At 40.0% G+C, this 16,899-nt stretch overlaps 1 protein-coding gene across 1 annotated transcript in view; it reads right to left on the bottom strand.

The window, feature by feature from the left end:
- LOC128997011 (nascent polypeptide-associated complex subunit alpha, muscle-specific form-like) overlaps window positions 1-16,899 on the bottom strand; it is a 78,066-nt gene that overhangs the window by 43,232 nt on the left and 17,935 nt on the right. The window contains exon 2 of the mRNA XM_054422589.1: window positions 1,778-1,803. The gene's annotated coding sequence lies outside the window, so the exon portion shown is untranslated. The remainder of the gene's footprint in view (window positions 1-1,777; window positions 1,804-16,899) is intronic.

Consider the following 16,899-nt stretch of genomic DNA (forward strand, 5'->3'; position numbering starts at 1 on the left):
AGCGTTCTACCAAGACCAGCTCGATCCTTGTTGTTATGTGTGTCGTGCTAATTTTAATGGTTGATCAAAGAAAGTGTGATAAGGTAAAATTTCCGTGTGACGTTTCAGGGTAGACCTAGAGGACCACGGTGTTAGCACATGTATAACCATTAATGATTGGCTGGATTTGAACCTGGTACTTCGATGGCCGAAACCTAGCGTTCTACCTAGACCAGCTCGACCCTCATTGTTGGTGTGTCGAGTAAAATATCATGGTCATTTTGTTGTCACATAATTTGTGATATGGAGAATTAAAACTCAAAACCCCCAAAAAATTCCCACAATGGGTATTTACGAAGGAAATAGAAATAATAAACAGCTTTCAACGTTATTTGAAGGGGGAGTGAACTGGTCCAGTGGTAAGAGCGCGGGACTTCTTTCCCTGAGGTCCCGGGTTCAAATGTCACCCATTGGATTTTATCCAAGTGATAATGCCCTACAATAGGTCTAGTCTTAAGTAATGTGAAAAACAAAACCGGGCTCGTGCTTCGCCGGGGAAATATAGTGTAAAATAGTGTGCAGCCGAATAATAATAAATTCCCGCATACTAACGAAAAATTGTTATTTACCCCCATTCAATTCGCACAGACACCCGGGTATTTTACATCTTTAGATACTATAACAGCATAATGCTCTACACCAGAAACTAGCTCAACCCACAAAACATCGGCCAAACCCGGTATTCTTCATTAGAAAAACAGTGTGAAACAATAGACGTGAAATCGGTCTGCAAAACGGTTTTTTTCACACCAGATCCGATGTGGTTCATTTCAGACGTCAATACTAACTGTATCTTGCCCCTAGAGATACTTAAAGAGTGTATTGATATAGCCCACATGATATTTAAACTGTTAACAAGAGTAAAGTTAAATACCACCACCGCAGCAAATAACATAAGCGAATTTACATTGTATTGGCCTGATTGGATTTTTACAAAAACATTTCCTTACACATGTCAGATTATTTCAATAACATTACGTTTAACGACTACTGGGGTTGCTGCTACAGGGAGAGTAATTATTTGTAACCTAGTTCTTTGGAAATTTTTCCGAACCCAAGAGGCCCCACAAAGTTTCAGTATGCGTAATAATTGTTATCCAAGCACAAAATGGTTTGCAATTTTAAGACTTAAAACAATTAGAAAGATCAATTTTTACCCCCATAAAACTTCGATCCCATAGTCGGATCATGCTGGTTGCGAACTCGGTCGAACATAGGTTTATACGTTAGTACCAAATTTAATCGAGATCGGATTATTTTTACTAGAGCAATCGTGCTAACGGACATAACAGTCACATATATTGAGAAACATATGTTGTGCCGTTTGGATGTTGTTTTAGGTGACAAGTATTTTCACTCTACCATCAAAGAACTAATAGTACTTTAGGAAGGAAGTTCCAATATCAGAAAGTTCGTGTAAAAGACCCTAATTACAGTATATGAAAAGTGTATATACTTAATCATGATCATTGGTGATTGGCGGGATGTGAACCCGGTGCCCCCAGTGACATGAAGCACGCTCTACCAAGACCCGTCGTGCACTTCCACCGTACACTCTCGCCTGCCCAAAGGCTGTGGCTATGACACAATCCCGGCCATTGAAGGAATGAAAGTGCAGTTGTGGGTGGAGGAATGCTGTGCTAAGGTCAGGTCCCTTCACCATACACGATACACTATAACATTATACACTGTATAATGATGTATACCAAGGTCTAAAGTGGAAAAGTTCTAAACTCACCTCCACTGACTGGCTGGGTCCCCTATCTGAAACAACACATCATAATTAGTGATAAGTTGAAACACAACATGATAGGCTGATAACTTAGACTACGGAGAAGTATAGTCTGTATGATGGAACTTGTCTCTTGACCCTCCATCTACCTCGGGGGTAAAAATGTTTTAAGGCCCTGGCCAGTACCAGGTAGACCGGATTGGATACAGGTTCCATCATTCAGACTATAGTAATTTTCTAGTTGAATTTCGCCACCATAGTGCCAAAACAGTACTGATTTCTGTCTCACCGCTAGCGGTCTACACGTAAACATGGTCCTACAAAATAGAATCTCCTGGCATTATTAAAGCGTTTTTCAAGTTGAAATGAATTGTAAAATATTCACAACTAAACTATGCACTGGATGAACTGAAACTTCTCAATTGTATCTTGAAAATCCGTAAATTAAGTCTTTCTCACGATTTTACCCAATGTCAAGCTCTGAATCATTGGAAACAAATTAGTTTTTGAATGTCGAAAGCTTGTACCGTAGAGGCATGTTCAGGAACATTAGCATGTTAAGCGGCCATCTTGAATTGACCTGGTAGAACCCTCTTTTAAAGGAAAAATACCTCCGCCGCAGCAAACCTGCAGACTAAGCGAATTTCCATTTCCCTGGATTGATATACAATATTTAAATAACATTAGGTTAAACGAGTACCTAAGTTTGCTGCTACAGGGAGGCTAATGGAAACATTTTGTTACAGCTGGTCAATATTGTTGGGATACTAACCCTCTTATCAATCCTAAATACTGAAAGCTTTATCTCGAAAGGAGGGGTTTTTTTCGATTTCTCTTGCACTAATATCTTTGCAATTATATCTGCAACTTCAGGATCTTTGAATAAAAACCTTTCCTTTACACCTTTTCTTTACACTCAAAGTCAACAGTAATTTCGCTTGTCCAGCTATCCAAGAAAGGCAACCCCTGGTTTCTCCCCATTTAGGTTACCAGAGTCACCTTCCAAGAAAGAGAAAGAAAGTCCTTCACTAGGATGTCACCCCTACACCGACGGCTTTCACTCAGTCGTCAATCTTGACACTGACCTAGCCACTATAGTCTGTGTGATAGAGCCTGTCTCCTGACCATCCGTCTACCTGGGGACTGGCCAGCGGTTTAAGGCGGAGACATGTTCCATCATACAGACTATAGCCACTAGAAAATGTCGTTGAACTTGCATACAATTTGATCATATTTATACGATGTTCCTTTGTATATTCAGGTGAGAACGAGGAATGAATAAATTAGATGACTTAGGACTGGAAATCTTCTGGTTCCTACTTGAACACTATAGACATTATTAAGGGGAAATCTCTTTCATTGCCACTATTCACTAGCCGATACCACTTAACTTTCCATTCATTCATGTTCATTTCTGTCGATATGGAAGATGATCTGGAGGAGATGTAGCGTAAGGTTAGGTTAGATTAGGTTAGGTTGGTATGGGTTCAGTAGGTAAGGTTGTTGGTGAAACAACAGGAAACACCATAGCGAATAAATAATGAGTCAATTTTAAATTACTACAACGTTCTAGGACATAATAAAAACATCCTAAAATAGTGAGGTAAAACTTCAAAAACGAAGATGAGACATAGCTTGTAAATCGTTGAAAGGAATAAATTATGAGTCAAGATGGGCTCTTTTAAATTATTACTTAACAATCTAGGACATGACAAAAAAACCCTAAAATTGTGAGGCAAGACTTCAAAAACGTGGATACTACCAAAAGAAAGTTGATCTGTCACTAGCCTTCAATGATTCCCATTTTAAAATCTTTACTACACATTGGGAAATTATAGAAACCACTCTAAGACTCAAGGTCAAGATGCAAAATCGTACATAGGTGTATGGCGGAGTGTTATAACAACCAACCCTTGAGAACGTTTCAAGAATTACGTAAAGACACAAAAATGTTATGCGAAGTTCAGTAAAACTCGATAGTCATTAAAAATATATGATAATTTACAGTAAACCCTCTCTAAAGCTGTTCCACCTAATTTTTTTTACACGTTTAAGATATGTTAAAAATATAAAATTATGGGCGAATAGAATGGTGAGCATTCTTGTTACTCTAATTTCTAGATCCATCCATTTTTTTCTACTGAAACTTTCTTACCATTATCATAATTTTTGATGATGATGAACAAGAAGTTTTAAGTTCAAGTGTTTAGAAAAGTCGTAAAAAACCGTGCGTTCCTGAGGAATTGGTTAATGGAGAGAAAGAACATAACTACGACAGTTAAATTCAACAATACAATCCCTTCCTTTGTTTATTAACTCGACCAGTTAATTTAGTTTAATTGGTCTTTACAACTGTTTTATTGTGTATTGTTTCTTTTTAAGTGTCAGTAGTTAAACGTTATGTTCTATTTTACTACGTCAGTATTCTTTAACTTTATTCGTTGAGCTGAGAAGATCGTGATGCAAATCTTTTCAAAGTATCTACATCTTTTCAATCTTCAACAGACTGATTATCAATAATGAATGTGGTGTCAACTAGGATTTTACCAAGAGTGTTTTGATCGTATCAAAGTATGAAACATCTGACTTGATTAGACATTCAATCTCCATGTTAAAGTTGTCACCGGTTTTTAAGTCAAAATGGACGTAGTTCAAGTGAGCCACCAACAGATTGCGCTGATGTAAATTACTGATTTTTGTTAAATATTCAGACTTTTTAACCAAGTAAAACTGATGAGACGACGTATTGGGAGCTATATCATCTGTTATGTCACCTCAACTACCTCAGTCACGAAGAAAGGTAGACAATACATTTTAGACACCAGCGAAATATGTTATTAGCTCCTAAACTATGTTCTTTTCAAATAAAAGATTTGCGACGGCTGGTCCATAGATGAAATGTCTACTTCAGTATCCAACAGTCAACGATAAAACTCTGTTAGGACCACCCATAAAGTTGTACCCAAAACACCGATTACCTTAGATTAAAATTTCTTCATCCAGAAGATTGACGACCAAAGGATATTTTCCTCAAAGTTGGGTTTGCTAAACTGGTTAATTACAGAGGCCTAAGCGTTTGACCTTGGCAAAGTCGTGTGGAAGAATCCTACACCAAGGTTAAGGATACGCCTCTTTACCCTACGATGTCGGAGTTGGAGAGGATCCAACATTTCGTACGCCTTTGGCTTCACCAACACAGGAAACAAGCAAAATATTAAACAGGTTGCTTTGTAAACAATTTTGCTGGGATGCTTTACTGATGATGTAATGTAAGTCATTTTTGGTTAGGTCAAAACCCTTTGAATTTTGCCCAGATTTATTTTACACTGCGAGTAAAATGAAATCACAAACCTGTTAAAGGACTTGTATTATTAGCGTTTTTAAGAGTTCATGAGTTAAATGTACCATCAAAGCTATGTTTACTTGCATGCTGTGGGGAGCAATATTGTTTAGTGGCAGAGCGCAGGACTTTCTACGAAGCCCCGGGTTCAAATCCTGCGATTCAACAATGGATTCTAAAGTGATAATGCTGCGACCGACTCTATTCCTAGCCTGAAGTAATGTGGAAAACAATTCCGGACTCCTAGAGGAATACAAATAATGCATGTTGTGACACATAGAAGCAGGACGAGGACGTGTATTTGATCTGCCCTTTATAGTTTATTTGAAATGTTGAGTGGTTTAGACATTGGGGTTTCGATCCAACTAGGAACCAAACTTTTTTTAAAGCTATAGGAACTAACTCTCACACTAATTTTTTACTCACAAATGTTTCAACACGATGCTGAAAATGAAGGAAACTCTTGTAATAACCTCTGTTCAGTAAAACAAGGTGCTTTTCATCTGACTATCGATTGGCAGACACATTGGTTTTAAGTATAGAAGGGCAAAGCCATAAACTGTGTTCAATGATTAGATAAAGCTACAACAACTACAACTTGTAACAATAAATCAAAGCATTTTCGACTCAGGATTGTCTCCTGATTTAAATTCCAGTGTTAAATAGCACGGGGGCAACGTTGGCATTTCATTTAAATTCAAGGTCCGTTCTCAACTTTTGGAAATACTCACCAGAGACAAGACAAAGAGTTTTGAATATGAATACTCGGAATGACGCCATTCTCCTCAGCAGAATAAGTTGTTTGAAATTCAAGGACGCAGAATTAGCAACGACTCGTCAACAGGTGACAATTCACTCATGAATTTTGATAGCAGTGATGTGGGAACAGCTGACAATTAACAGCTGATTGCTAATTGTCGAACAGGTGGTCGTCAATTGTTTGCCAATAGACATGTCCTGGGTTCAAGGGCACACCCCTTCTCCTTACAAGGCCGTAAGTTGTCATCCTTATAATGCATTAGTGTATAGTCTGTATGTTGGAACCTGTCTCTTAACCCACCATCTACCCAAGTCAAACATAGACGAAGAACATAGGAGGGTCAGGAGAAGTGTGTACGGTTTGGAATGAGGATGTTTTTCTCTTAGCTGTGGTTGCATTAAGACACCGAAAAACAGCGTTATGGGCTCTATAGTCTGTATGATGGAACCTGTCCCCTGACCCTCTGTCTATCCCAGTCCCCGGTAGGCAAAGGGTCAGGAGTGTACGATACAGGTGTATGCGGTTTGGAATTTGGATGTTTTACTCTTCTATGTGGTTGTATTAAGACACCTAGACACCGAAACACCACGTTATAGCTCTATAGTCTGTATGATGGAACCTGTCTCCTGACCCTCCGTCAACCCCAGTCCCAGGTAGACCCGGTCAGGAGATCAGACTAAAGAGCATACAACTTGGACCAAATGGTGGTTAAACGACTGTCGTTTAGTAACCACAGGGAAATAAATTGACCCTAAGGAACTAAAACATCCACATTCCACCCCGTACACGCCCCAACTCACCTTTTACAATGTCTTAGATTGCTCTATCTCTGATCACTGTAGAACTAGGAAGTGTTTCAGCCGATCACACAGTGGACATTATAAACATAAACAACCGTTGGCCGTGAGTGAATGGAGTAATCGCCCAGTGTCCACGGTCCATTGGTGCTGTGTTACGACGCTACAACGCTACAGCGGTGCAACGGTACACCACAACTGACGGTCAATGTCTCCTTCGGTCACCTTCGGGAGACGTCACACGGGCACAAATTACGCCAAAGAGGTCCTTAATTGCACCAAGTCCTAACTCCATAAATGTTCCTTAGTTGCGCCAACCCCAAGTGTAGGGGTGAGTTGCCGGCAGAAGTGATGTCCTTGTTTACGTGTCATTCTAACCTAACCTAACCTAACCTAACCTAACCTAACCTAACCTAACCTATCCTAACCTAACCTAACCTATACTATCCTAACCTAACCTATACTAACATATACTAACCTATCCTAACCTAACCTAAACTATACTATCCTAACCTAAGCTATACTATCATATACTAACCTATCCTAACCTAACCTAACCTAATCTATATAAACCTAACCTAACCTACTCGCCAAAGATGGCCGCCCCTTGGCCATCGGGTGGCTCCATGCAGTAGTTGGTGCAATTCAGGAATACCCGACTACCTGACTCAGGTCAGTTGGCGCAAATAATGCTCGCCCACAAAACGACACACATATATGACGTAAGAAGTGAAAATTTCACAAAGTTGACGTTTGAAAGAACAAAACATCACACATCATGACGTTTGTACTGCCAAAATATCATACGGGCATTACTATTGAAACGACTAGGACTTGGACAAATGTCATACGCAGACAAAAATGGCACAGACATTACGATTGCCGGAAAATGGCACGTGCTTACGACTAAGATTGAGAACGCACGACCAGAGAGAAATACCATTGAAATACGCAACACAGTACAAACCAAATGTAAAATTTCGGCAGCTAAGTTGTCAGGCCCGATCCGCCAAAGTGTATGGTAATGCAAGGACGTGGAATTGTATTCGTCCTCCCCCGACATTCCGGGTCTATTGTTTATGTGACGCAAGCGATGTTGAAGTGATGTTCGCTTGTTGCAACACTATTGTAACATCAGCGGTCTGCGGCCTGCAGAAGGAACAGTCAATGACCGCTGACAACAGAGCACAACGTGCAATATCAGTTCACAAAAAGTTTTGGGAAAAAATATTTACTTGTCTATAAGCAGAACGATAAAATAGGATGTCAATTGTTATCCTGCATCTAACATTTTAAAGATGGTCCAAATCTTTTCAACACTTGAAGTTAGTATAAGCAACATATTTGTTACTAATTTCTTTTTTAACTGTCAATACGGGCCTTGCGTACTGTAGAGCAAATAGCAAATGTACGAACAAGACTGAACATAATCTGACGACATTATTGTCGACAGACAACACTGCAACGATACAGTTTATTCAAGATGTTACTGTTTCGAACCTTAGGGTCGATAGTTGCTCAAAGAACTAACAATACCGTCAAACCAAGGAAAATAAATGTTGTATCTTGCACATTTGTTTTTTTTTTTTTTTTGTCGTCCCACCTTCACTAGGATCTAGCCCGAGCATCCTAGAGGTTAGAGGAATTCACATTGCTTTAAGCCTTTTATCACTTCGATAAAATCCATTGCCGATTATCGGGATTTGAGCCGGGAACCTTCTATAGACGTTCCCACCATCCCCGGAACTACGCGTCCTTTGGACACCCTCCTGCAAGACGTGGACGTGGGGACCGGAAGTGGGACAGAGGATCACTGGGGGGTCTGTCGTGCCCGGGAACTACGGATAAACCGAACCCCCGCAGGTCCGGACGATCTGTCTCCATCAAACTACGGTGCATGGATCGATTCATCGATAGAGTCGAATAAGTGTCGATGTTTAGTAGTTTAACTGAATTTTTGTATTCTCACCAATTAATTGTACTTTCACTTTTAAATAATATTGAGAAGAAGCTTTTGAAGATATGACAAAAAAATTGTGGAATTGTCGATGTACCTTTTGTAACTTTGCTATTGACTGAGGACCAACGATTCTATAGTAAGAACGATTCGCCTAAGGATACAAATTGTAGTTTCAAAACATCAAAATGGGTACTACTTTTCTTCGTGCGCGTTACCGTCAGAGTACTAAACGAGAACTGTTACTAATAAATTCAACTACTCTCCTTGACAAAAAAGGGGATATAACAACTTAAAATCTACACATCCAGTGGTAATTGTATGGCTATTAGTCCATGTGTAAAAAATCCATAATAGGCTATCCCAAACAATGAAAGGAGACAACAAATCATACATTAAGTGGCGATAGGAAACGAAAAGTGGCAACTAATAATTAAGATAAGGGCGTAATTATCACCAAAGTTAATGATCATTCGTGGTAGCTCATTACGTCTAAAATATATCCTAATAATAACAATAATTATGTTCTACGGGCCACAGGGGCAATGTTTTTGATGAAAATTAAATGTATTTTTACTATGTACTACTAGGAATCTTAACTGAAATATGTGGCTGTCAGATTTTTACGGTGGCAAGTAAACAGTCGATAATGTTGTAAAACTTAGCTAGTTTAAATTTATAGAAAAAGGGTGGAATCATAGCCTCTTCTAATACTTTGGCAACGTCGCACCGGCCGGGTTGTTACCATGGTAATCACAGTAATAAACAAAAGTGTACACATAAACATTGCGTAGGCCGGTGGTGCGGCGTTGCCACTTTTCTCGCGGCCTCGTCTTATAGGAGGCTATGACGTAATATATATTTAAACGGTAAATAATTGAAAACATTAAACACTGAGGTGGTTGTCCTCCGCAAACCATGCAGAACAACGACGAACGTCTGACAAGGTTCACCGGCTGCGATCCGGACGAGAACCCTCCACGGATTAAACAGTAGTAAAATCCCCGGAATAAACCCTCGTACCAACTCTAGGGAGAAAAATATCCCCGCCACAACAAACCTGCCGCCTGCGAATTTCCATTTGTCTGATTGGGTAAAAAAATAAATTCCCATAAACAATTCAGATTTATTCTCTAATTTTGTCCAACGAGTACTTATAGTTGCTCCAACGGGGAAGGGAAAAAGTGATTTTTATCAAATGTTTATAGTATGAAACAAATACATTTGCCAATATTATAGATTAGGCATAAAAAACAAACATAACACCAAAAACATCATAATGCTTTGAAAAGATCATCGAATGCACCCGAAAGAAAAATGTCCTCCAAAAATGTCTGCACTCGAAATATGTTCATAAGCTATATACTGTACTCACCCAAAATATTTCCTCTGAGGACCAAGTAAAACGCTTATGTTAAACAAAACAAACAAAACCTTCACGCACCAGGCTAATGGTGAAGTAAATAGTTTTGTCGTTAAAACTGAGGATTCCATTAGTTTGTTGTCACTGTGTCTAATGGATAAACAATGATGATGTCGTGGAAAACACCACGATGAAGATGTATTGAATACGTGCGTAGCGAGATAGCTGAATACAGGCGTTTGGTGTTCTATCATAATATGTGATATGATGAGGTAAATATGATGACTTTTGTCCTGTAATCCAGCTACTAGGAGGTCTCGAATTGTGCATATATAGGCATGCACTGTGGATGCGATACTCTCTGGTGTGGATTACCGTACGCACTGGGGAGTACTACGACTATCCGCAGTACTATCCTGATCAGACCAATTCGTTAACAAGGAAAAATGTGGTTCGGATTCCACTATAAACTGTAGGTCAGTTGCCATTGGCTGTATGGGCTATTATTAAAAGCTGTATCTAAGGACTAAGTCGGCCTTAGTCACGCAAGACTACAAGGTCGTGCCACTCATCCTACACTCATTTGGGTTAAAATACGCAAATAGTGGCGTCTCCATCTTGAATAATTGATAATTGATTGATAACAATTGTTACACTAGACGGAATATACGACGACCAGATTTGTTCTTGATGCGAAGGTATCGCATCGTAGGACAATAGGATCTGCCCTGAAACTGTTTTACTGTACAGTATCAACGTTTGAGATATCATAACATCATAACGCAGCTAAAATGCACTTATTGTCTAGATTTGAACCCGAGACCTCGGGGACAACGAAGTCGGGCGCTCTTCCTTTCACATACTAGAACGCTATGCTTTACAGTTTGACATACAGTAGTAAAGAGTTGCAGCACTATTACATCTAAAAGCCTAGCGATTAACGGGATTTGAACCCGAAACATCAAGGACCGAAGCCATAGATCTATAGATGTAATAACCCAATGGATACAATAATTATTTAGTTAATCAACTTGTTTACAACCGTTGTCCGTCTGTAGAATCGGACATAATTTTTAATGGAGTAAAGTTTAAATTCTATCTGTACTTACGCCCACTAACACTGCGCAATCGAGAGCTTACCTGAAAACAAAAAATTGATTAGCAATCATACAAATTTAGGTTATTTTATTGGATTCAAGCTAAAAATTTTAATAAAAATTTTAATATAATATACAATTTAACTATTTGGACATTCCAAGAATATATTTGTTCAGCAGGTTAATTATCGGTTGAGTAATGTAATTCCGCCAAATGCTGCCAGTCTCTTGTCCTTGATCCCCACGCACGCAAAGTCCAGAGGTCACCGCTGTCTGTCAAAGGTACAGATTAGGGTGTATGGGTGTCTGTTAACAGCTATATTTAGCAGACTCTAGATCGTGAAAGGAACTGATCTGAAAGTTTCTGGTTCAATCTCAGTCGCCTTTTCAGTTTGGCATGATGGTTTGGAAGATGGATTCTGTCTCCTGTCAATTCGTCTACCTGGGACCAACCCGGTCCTTAAACTATTGTGATCAATAGGGGCAAGTCCCCATGAGACGGAGGTTAAGCAGACAGGTTCCATCATACAGACTAGGTATAAGATTTGTGTACACTTAACTGACTACAACTACAGACGGAATATTAGATGGAAAAGGTAATCTACAGAAGCACGCTATGTATATGGCTCAATTTACTTAAGGTGTTTAGATCCATAAACTAGTTACATCGTTTAAAGAGTAAATTGGCCAAAACACCACCTCATGTCTAGGTCACCAAGTTGAAGATTTGACCTGCGACCTCCGTGCCCAAGGTCCAGTGATGTGTGTTCAGTCCAAAGATTACCCTACAGTTTCCCTGACCCAGCATCTTCACTTTCCTTACACCTTGACACCCACACATGATTACATATTGCTTCAGAGATGAAATCTCTGATTTGTGTAGGGAAAGTGTTAAGAGCAAATCTGCATGTTTTCAGATATGCGACATGTTACTTTCTAATTCGACTTTGGTTTACTGTTTTATACAGGTGGAGCTGGTGGAGAAGAGCTTGAAGCTTCGGTTCTCGAGGTCTCGGGTTCGAATAAATCCAATCGCCAAAATCTTAGCTATATTTATGATGCCGTCTATAAGTCTAGCTTGTTACTTGAATATTCTGCTAACCATACGAAGGGAGGACATAAACTACTTTATACTAAACTTAGAGTCGAATAAACACTACAACACTGTATAAATACATAATGTATACAATTTCGAACCTAAAACATTTGTCATTGACATAACATGTATTTGATACATGAAGATATCTACTGTATGCAAAGGTGGAGGGTTTAAAAATACGATTTGTCCTAACTATAATCAGGGACAAATATTATGGCACAAATATTATTACACCTCTAGAATAGTCTTATGTCTAACAGACGACAAGGTTCTACATGATATTGCCATCCACTCTTACTTACATGAACTGAAGAACTCAATGCGCTTTTTTATGTTCGAAAGTTGGGCGTCCTGACTTTTCATTACCTGGCCAGCCAACCCGAAAGTGGTAAAAAAAAACCGATGTAATTACATAACGACAAACTGCTTTTGTACATAGTGTTCAGAATGTTACTCAACGTTTCTTTTTACCAGAGAGACAAAAGATGGATTATTACTAAGGTATTGTGAACTGTCTGAAGATCTGAAGTGACAATACCACAACTAGAACGACATGGTGACATTGTAGCATTGTAACTCCAGACTGTGAACTGTGGACCAGTCGGTCGACTCTCGCTCTCAACACCTCAGGCTACTGGAAAGTATTCCGAGGGCCCTACTCAGGTTGCGAACTGTCAGAAGATCTGAAGTGACAATACCACAACTAGAACGACATGGTGACATTGTAGCATTGTAACTCCAGACTGTGAACTGTGGACCAGTCGGTCGACTCTCGCTCTCAACACCTCAGGCTACTGGAAAGTATTCCGAGGGCCCTACTCAGGTAGCGAACTGTCTGAAGATCTGAAGTGACAATACCACAACTAGAACGACATATTGTGACATTGTAGCATTGTAACTCCAGCCTGTGAACTGTGGACCAGTCTGTCGACTCTCGCTCTCAACACCTCAGGCCACTGGAAAGTATTCCGAGGGTCCTACTCAGGTTGTGAACTGTCTGAAGATCTGAAGTGACAATACCACAACTAGAACGACGACATGGTGACATTGTAGCATTGTAACTGCAGCCTGTGAACTGTGGACCAGTCAGTCGACTCTCGCTCTCAACACCTCAGGCCACTGGAAAGTATTCCGAGGGTCCTACTCAGGTTGCGAACTGTCTGAAGATCTGAAGTGACAATACCACAACTAGAACGACGACATGGTGACATTGTAGCATTGTAACTGCAGCCTGTGAACTGTGGACCAGTCAGTCGACTCTCGCTCTCAACACCTCAGGCCACTGGAAAGTATTCCGAGGGTCCTACTCAGGTATTCACTTTCTCGTCATCAGACTGAGGCAACTTCGCGATCACATGACTATCTATGATTCATGATCACGTGATTCATCTCGTAGAATAGAAAATATAATGAGTTCATCATAACGTCAGACAGTTATTGTATGCTACTATACAAGTAACCAAATATCACTCATGACGATTCCTTTAAACGTTATAGAACGAAATCATCTTTGAAGGGATGAATCTAACCTTTGTATACGATTAGGGACCAAACGATCTCACTCATTCACTAAGATGGCTGGGGAACTGTAGAGGACATAAGATCTATGATATAAGCTATCCTTGGAGATATGAGACAAACTAAAATTGTATACGTCATGGATCCTAGTAAACAATGTACCAAATGGTGTCACTACTATATACCATTGTGACACCGAAAATCTGAGTTGAAAGATAACGTATAGGTCTCATTTACCAAAGCAAAAAGACTGGTGTTCGAAATCATACCAAACACAGAAATAGTGTCAAGCTCAAACTGCCTACGTACAACGCGAACTTCAATGTCAACAAGGTACCGATATGTAGTATTTTAGAAGGTCACTGTTTTATAGTATATAGCCAAACCATAGCCTCTTAAATACTTGTTTGAACTCCTCGCAAACTTCCTTTCTTTTACCACCGCTAAAAGTTACTGTTCGACAATTAAATCGAAAGCTACACAAAGTAAATTTACAATACACTAAACCCCGAGCATGAAACTTTTACTGAATAACATAAAAGTTATGCTTTCGCCACAAAATAAATGTTTAGAGAAAGTAAACTGTTGCAGTGACTCGAGAAGCATCAAAGTTATTGCAATGCACGTAAACTGCACAGAAGTGAAATCTTAACTATGAGCTTCTGAAAGAAGTTGGTGTTGAAGAGTTGGTACTTTAAAACAATGTAAATTATAATCCTTCGCACTAACTCCAAGATACAAAATGTATAAAAAATCCAACCAATCGATGAGTGAACTTAGAGTTTGTAGTTGGATTATAGTCTGTATGCTGAAACTTGTCTCCTGACCCTCTGTGCACACTGGGACAGGTCAATGGGGGACGGAGGTTCAGAAGACAGGTTCCATCAAACAGACTGTAGGAATCTATGACAGTGATATCGTGAGTGTATCTTTGAGACAGCCACTGCGTTCAGTTCAGTTCACTCTTGTACTGTACCGTCTAACTGGATACAAACCACGCAGGCACCCATGGCAAGAGTTATATAGTCTGTATGCTTGTACCAGTCTCCTGACCCTTCGTCTACCTAGGACTGGCCAGTGGTTAGATCCCAGGTTAGCGGAGGGTTAGGTTCCATCACACAGACTATAATGCACCTGAATCATACAAAAATGAAAACATTAACATGTAACCAAGGAAACATGTTAGTGTTACAGATTTGGGAAAACAATGTAAATCATAATCTTGGAACAGAATGATTTTAGCAGCAAAATGTAAAATAAACACAAACTACAGTTGTCCCAAACGTCACTTGATTGTTTGAAGAATATTTTCGGTGTAAGAAAATCAGTATTTTCTTGATGAAAACATATCTCAGTCTAACATTACAGTTAATGTTAGACTGAGATATGTTTTCATCAAGGATTATTTCTTTTTTTATTAGACTGCTATACAGTTCTCTGGGTGGATCGGGTTTTATATGTTCCACATTTTGATAGATTTGTGTAATAGTCCGGTTAGTACTTTCTCATCTCGGGATGGGATTCGATCCTGAAACGCCCTGAAAACTGATTATTTTACAATTCTGATGGATAATGCCCACAAGTATCCCTCTAAACAAGGGTTCATGAAAATATCACGATCGTATACAATAAAGGCCACGGGGTTCCCGATGATCAATATTTTGCACGAAACTGTTTAGCAATGAGCTACACTACAAGTCTAAAGTTCAATACCCAATAAAGTGAAGCGGTGTATACAGCCAGCCACCGCCATCTGGTACAATTACAACGAGAGCAGCCAGCAGCCCAGTGAAAGGACTAGACCCTCACTAGTCCCTGCGCCGCTATTTTGCCATATACGGTCTAGTGAGGGTCTGTATCGGTTTCACAATCGCGTTAACAATAAATCAAAACTGCAGTAGATCCTTTACGTGAGATACAGACTCTCGTGCCGCGGTGAGCGACGCTTGAGGTATAGTATGTATGATGGGACCTGTCTCTTGATCCTCCTCTACCTGGGACTGGTCAGAGTCACCAGATATACGGAATTTACAAGTCAGGTGCTACCATACACACTATAGGGTAGACGCCGGCGTATCAGACAATCAGACCCACGGACATGCATATGATTATAGCCTGTATTATGGAACCTGTCTCCTCACCCTCCTCTACCTGTGACAAGGTCGAGCCTTTAACTATTGCTTGTCCCAGGTAGGCAGAGGGTCTAGAGACAGGTTCAATGATACAGACTATAGAGTGGAAGCCGGGTTGACGCACAATCAGCCTGTAATATGTAATATGTAATAGCCTGTATTATGGAGCCCATCTCCTGACTCCTCTACCTGAGACTGGCCTTGGAGTCACCAATTAAAAGGAGGCCAGGAGACAGCTTCTACCATACAGACTATAGGGTGCACGCCGGGTTATCGGACAATCAGTCCCACTGTCATAGGACTATAGCCTGTATTATGGAACCCGTCTCCTGGTCCTCCTCTACATGGAGACTGGCAAATCGTTAAATGGTTAAATCCAAGACCAGTCCCAGGTAAACAACGGGTAAGGACACAGGATCCACCATACAGACCATAGTCGCTTGGGTAGGGTTGACAATATAAGTTCGATTTAAACCTTGCTGATGGTTTTCGATCCCTAAAAGAGTGTTCTTTGAATGAATGGAAACTTCAATATTTAGTTCATCGCCTTCATTGTTCCGTTGATTTCCAGCACATAGCTGTATCACGTGACTGAAGGCGTGGATGATTGAGGGTATTTCACGAAGATTGGAGCCACTCTAAATATTAACTAAGCTAATTCCCCGCCACGCTGGTATCTTGGTCACGCGCGCTACAGAACACTTTCTACATTCTGTGATAATCAGCCGTGTAACACGTCAACGTGAATTATTAGCGCGATCCATTTCGAAAACTAATACTGTACAGCTATTATAAACGGGGCTCAACAAACTATACTCAGTATAACGGAACCTGTCTCCTGACCGGTCTACCTGGGAAGTGGCCAATGGTGTGAGGCTTGGGCCAGTCCTATGGAGCTTTGAATAATCAAAGAAAAAATACGAAGAGAAACGTATTTTAATTAGTTCCCCATTTGCGATAGAAACTCCCGAAATTCCTCTTGCAAATTGACAAACCAGTCATTGTTAATTTCACCACCACACTGTTAATGTGCACAAAATGTCAGTAAAGTGGCGGATGTTTACT

This window comes from Macrosteles quadrilineatus, unplaced genomic scaffold, assembly GCF_028750875.1.
Source record: "Macrosteles quadrilineatus isolate MER2022 unplaced genomic scaffold, UCM_ALF_1.0 Scaffold_6__1_contigs__length_79288215, whole genome shotgun sequence".
In the NCBI taxonomy this organism is placed as follows: domain Eukaryota; kingdom Metazoa; phylum Arthropoda; class Insecta; order Hemiptera; family Cicadellidae; genus Macrosteles; species Macrosteles quadrilineatus.